Source organism: Arachis hypogaea, chromosome 3, assembly GCF_003086295.3.
Source record: "Arachis hypogaea cultivar Tifrunner chromosome 3, arahy.Tifrunner.gnm2.J5K5, whole genome shotgun sequence".
In the NCBI taxonomy this organism is placed as follows: Eukaryota; Viridiplantae; Streptophyta; class Magnoliopsida; order Fabales; family Fabaceae; genus Arachis; species Arachis hypogaea.
In genome coordinates this window covers 61,551,078-61,556,909 of record NC_092038.1, presented here as the reverse complement: position 1 = coordinate 61,556,909, position 5,832 = coordinate 61,551,078, and positions in this window count along the sequence as shown.

Sequence of the window (5,832 nt, the reverse complement as noted above, 5' to 3'; positions counted from 1 at the left end):
AAACGCCATAAAACCTTATTTAACATATTATACTACTAAGTAAACTAAACAAAATATGAAATCAAGCTAATTCCTACCAATATTTACAAAAGGGAAAATGAAAGGATATTACCATGGTGGGTTGTCTCCCACCTAGTACTTTTGTTTATTGTCCTTAAGTTGGACTTATGGGGAGCTCCTCTCAAGGTGGCTTGTGCTTGTATTCATCTTGGAACTCCCACCAATGCTTGGTTCTCCATTGTGCCCCAAGATTTCTTATGGATTGAGCCAAGTGTTAATGGAGTTCTTCACAAGCTTGGGACTCCCATTGTTGATCCTCTTCTTGTAATCCAAGATCTCACACTTTATTTTCACACCTGTCTTAAAGTTGACCATCATTATTAGTCCATCCGGGTGGTAGGCATGATGAATTCTCAATGTGATACCAAACTCTCCTTTTAGACCCATTCAATTGAGCACTTGCCCAACCCTTGCATCTAAGCCTTGAAGTATCAAACAAAATGAGCCATGATTTGCAACGCCATCCATTAAACATTCTTCTCTTACGCTTTATCCCACAAATTATCCTAAGTTGACCATCCATTTCAAGCAAACCATACTCAAGTGGGACAATGAAACTAATAGAAATGAGTTTTACCCACTCAAGTGAAGGAATATATGACAACCTAGGCAAAGAAGCTTCCAAAGATGTTGACAAAGCGTATTCAACTCCCGTCCTTCTTTTTCTAAGGACTTCCACCTCCTCACAAGATTTTTCAAATACAATCCTTTGTTCGTCAATTTCATCTAACTCTTCCCCATCACTCAAATCATAAATGGGAGGTTGAGAGAAATCTACCTCCACATCGCTTTCTTCTTCATCGGGAGAAAGTTCTTTAATTTCAAAGGATTTTTCACCACTAGGATTTGATGCTTGATCTTCATCACCAAGGGAACTCAATTCTTGCTCCACTCCTTCCAAGTATTTATATGGGATATGCCTTGGAGGTTGTGCATGTTCCTCCTAAACATCAAATTCAATCTTCTTGGAGGGGTTTTCTTCAACTCTAGGTTCCCATGGGGGTTCCGCATCTCCTAAATCTTCAACCACTTCTTCCTTTTCTTCGATAATCCTAGCTTCCTCCAATTGTTCCAACACAAAGTAACTTCCCTCATTTCCCACTGGAGTTTCCAATCTCTCCTTCATGCTATGTTCTTCATTTGATTCTCCACATATAGCCGTGGGAGTTCCTTGAGTGTTCAAGCATTGGGAGTTAATTGATTTGTTACCGCATCCAACGCGACCATAAAATTTTGCACATTCCTTTTCATCTTTTCTTGCCCTTGAACAAGAACACTAAGGGTTTCATCCATTAGAGATTGGGGTAGGTGGAAGTGTTCATCATTTTGGGGGAAGGGTTCATAGTAGGAAAGTGGTTTTTCTTGGTAGAGTTGTGGTGTGAAGGTGTTTTTGCGGAAAACGAATTTCCAACAAACAAATCCAACCGGCAAGTATACCGGGTCGCATCAAGTAGTAATAACTCACTTAGAGTGAGGTCGATCCCACAGGGATTGATGGATCAAGAAACTTTAGTGGGTGATTAGTTTAGTCAAGCTAACATTGAAGGGATATTGGATGAAATGTAGCCAACAGAATTGTAAATGACAGGAAATTTAAAGTTGCAGAAAGTAAAATTGCATAAAACTTAAAGTGTAAGAAAGTAAAGTAGCTAAAACTTAAATTGCACGAAATGTAAATTGCATTAAATGTAAAGGGGATTGGGTGCAGGGAATTTAAAATTCAACAAGAAAATATAAAGAGCAATCAAACAGAGGAGTAAAAGATGAAATAAGTGCAGCAGATTTAAACAGAAATGGAAAATTGCTTGAAGAAGCAACACGGAATGTAATTAAGCTCAATTGTGAAATTTAAAGAGACAAGTGAGGATCTCAGGGAATTAATGAGACTAGAAAACAAGTCTAGATCTCAATTCCTTCCTTGATCCAATAGAGAAGCAATTTGAAAAAGAAAATAAGATGGAAGCAGTAAAGAGAGCCTTGATTCAAATCATAATTCCTTGAATTATGCAGGCAAATAAAAACAAAGAGATCTCAGATAGAAATTGAAACAGAATTTCTCCAATTTCAATCCAAGATTTAAAACAGGAAGGAAAACTAAGAGAGAGAGCTCTCAAATCCTAATGCTCCCTAGTGGAGCTAGCCCTCTTTCTAATTGAGCTCCCCCTTTGAAATGAGAGTGATGCCTTTATATAGGCTTTTTACAAAATAAAAATAAAATAAAATTGAAATTAAGAACAAATCCACAAAATAAAATTCCTAATCTAGCTTCTCTATGTGCCTTTGAGTCATGTTGAGTGGGCTTTGCTTGCTTTGGATTTGAGGAGAAATGGGTTTGGTTGGCCTTGATTCAATTTGGTGAGGAATTGAATTAAATTGAATTTTGGTTGATTGTGGCCCATATGTTGCTCCCAGGAGGCTGCCCTGCTCTTGTGGAGGGCAGAGCAGGGAAGTTGTGTGAGGAAGCATGTTGCGTGCCAAGTGTGGGAGAGGCATTCAGGATGCTGCCCTGCCCTTGTGGAGGGCAGGGCAGTATTGTCATGGTGCGCCTTGCCTCCCTGCCCATGCGTGCTTGCTGCTGGCCGAAGCTCCCTTGCTGCGCATCAATTGTGCGTGCTGGCCGTGCCAAGGATGTGCGTGCCATGCACCACGGAATGCTGCCCTGCCCTCCTTGTGGGCAGCGCAAGCTTTCCTTAGGGAGTGCCAAGTTCGAATCCCATGGAGTGCATTGCTTGGCTTTTTCTTCTTGGCACCTAATTCACGCCTAAGGCTTGGCTTCCTAGAGGTCTTGTGTTCGAAACTTGGTGGAGGAAGTTGCTGCAATTTTTCCTTGAATTTTCATAAAGAGAACACGACATTGCCCTCCAAGAGAGCATTCTGCTCTCCTTGAGGGCAGACTTCCTTGGTTTCCTTGTGTCTCCCTCTTCGAGCCTTGGTGGAAGCATTTTGGTTTATTTTTGCTTGTTTTTTGCCCTTAAAGATGCCTTTCACTCATGCCTCAATTGTACGCTAAATATAGATTGCTATATATCGTTGGAAAGCTCTGAATGTCAGCTTTCCAACGCAACTAAAAGCACATCAATTGGACGTCTGTCGCTCAAGTTATAGCCTTTTGAAGTAGGCATGGTCATGCTGTGAGCGCCCAGATTTTAACTTAGCGAAAATTTGCTTCCAACCTCACTTTGTTTCATCATGATATTGCCCTGCCCTTGGCAAGAGCAGGGCAATGTGCGTGCTGGTTGTTTCCTCCTTTAATTTGGTCATGGGCCACGCTTTTAAAAGCGTGGCCTAAGGCTCCAAAGTGTGCTCCAACTTCAAAGTGTGCCCCAAAGCTCTTTTTTTCTCCTTTTTAGCTTATTTTGTGCTTCTTTGCTTCTTTTTCTTCTTATTTCCTACAAGATTTATAAAATTAAAAGATCAAGAAAATATATCATTTAAGCACAAAAACATTCAATATTTAAGCACAAATCATCAATTTCTTGTATGAAAAAGCATCGAAAAATAGGTATATGATGACTTGTCAGCATGGTGGTTCAATGTTTTCCACTCTTTTCACTTGTTGCACAACACACTCCATGGTTGCTTGAAATTGATCCAATGCTTCTTTGAGACGATCCCTCGACTCTTTTTCCTCTTGGATATCATGAGTAGGATCATATGGCTCTTGGATCAATGGATATGAGTATTCTTCCATGGGAGGTTGTGGTGGAAAGTAGTATTCATCTTGTGGTTGAAAATTTTTATATATTGGAGGTGGTTCATCTTGGTAATAACATGGAGGGGGTGGCTCTTGAAAGTGTTGATTTTGGAATGGTGGTGGCTCTATATGTGGTTCATATGGCTCATATGGTTGTTGGTAGGATGGATATAGATTAGGGTCATATGAAGGTGGTTGGTAAGAAGGGGCTTGTGAGTATGGTTGAGGGTTATGTTGAGGATATGGCTCATAGGCATATGGTGGTAGTTCTTGAAAGTCACAAGTGGATTCACCATAGCCATTGGATTGGTATGCATCATAGAATGGCTCTTCTTCATAGTGCATTGGTGGAGGTTGTTGCCATGAGAATTGATCATATGCATATGGCTATTCCCACCTTTGATTGTCCCATTCTTAATACACATTCTCATTGAAATTCTCATCACCTACAACATAGTTGTAATCACACTCATAGCCAAAGTGAGAATCCATGATAGCAAGAGAAAAGGAAAATAAAATCAAATGAAAAAGCAAGGAAAACCAAATCCAAAGACTAGAAAATACTAACAAAAACCAAAACTCAAGCTATTCACAATATTCACATATATACAATAACTAATAACATAACACCATTGCAAATCCCCGGCAACAACACCATTTTGATGATTGGATTTTTGATGGTTTAGAATTTCACTAACGAAATATCGTTGTAAAGTATAGTTTCTAAACCAAGCAAGAATCCTTTCATACAAAAGATTGTTTGTCACAAGTAACAAACCCCTAAATTTATAAACCGAAGTATTTAAACCTCGGGTCGTTCTCCCTAGGAATTACAATAAAGTGTCTTGTTATTGGTTGTGAATTATATTTGGGGTTTTTAAGATTTTAGACAAGAAATATAAATGGCAAAGAAAATAAACTAACAACTAACAAAGCTCTTGGCAAGATATGAGAACTAGAAGTCCTATCCTAGTTATCCTCCTCAATTGTGACCACAAATTGTCTATTGCTCCCACTTAGTTAACCTTTAACCATGGAGAAAAATCAAGTGGATGAATCAATTTGATTCCTCAAGTCCTAATCAACTCCTAAAGGAGAGACTAGCGTTAAAGGCATTCAAACTAATTAGCAACTTCTAATTATCAATAAACAAAGGAATTAGATAACTCAAGAGTCACTAATCACTCTACCTAGGCCAAGAGGAACAAAACCTATACTAAAACCAAAAGAGGCATTTTAACAAACACATAAGAGGCAATAAAGGTAAACATTATTAATTGCAAGAATTAAAGGAATTTACAACTGCAAAAGCAAGAGATCAACAATAGGAAACTAAAGAAATACATTTATTTTGAATTACCTTGAATTGAATTGAAGAAAATGGAAGGAACAATAGTAGATCTACAACAAAGTACAAGAACAACATAAAGAAAATTACAACAAAAGAATGGAAGAATGATGAATGTAACAACAAAGTATTGGAGAGTAGAAGTAGAAGAAGATGAATGAAAACCTAGATCTAAGAACTAAACCTAATCCTAATCCTAATCCTAGAGAGAAGTGAGAGCTTCTCTCTCTAAAACTAACTCTAAACTCATCCTAATGAGTGTGAATGATGGAATGTGAGTGAATCCCCTTTACTCTTCAATCATTGGCTTTAAATAGCATCTTTGGCACCAAAGTTGGTTGGGATTGGGCCCCACAACTCCTCAGAATTCGTTGGTTGCGAATTCATTAAAAAAATCATATGTCAGCACCGATGCGTACGCGCACAGCACGCGTACGCGTCCATGGGCCATTTCGCAAGTTTTATTTGTTTTCAAGTTTTTCATTGAACCTGGAATTACTCATAACATTCATATCATTTTGCATTCTGCATACTGCATAATTACATACCTATATATCGAAAAAAAAAGAAAAAATATAGAAAGAATAAAATAAAAAGAGAAAAAGAAAAGAAAGAGAGCAAACAATAAAAAGGGGACAAAATGCCCCAAAGTAAGTGGTGAATGCAATGCATATGTACTGTACTTGAAATTAGAATGCATGAATATGTGGAAAACATGGTTAATGGATAG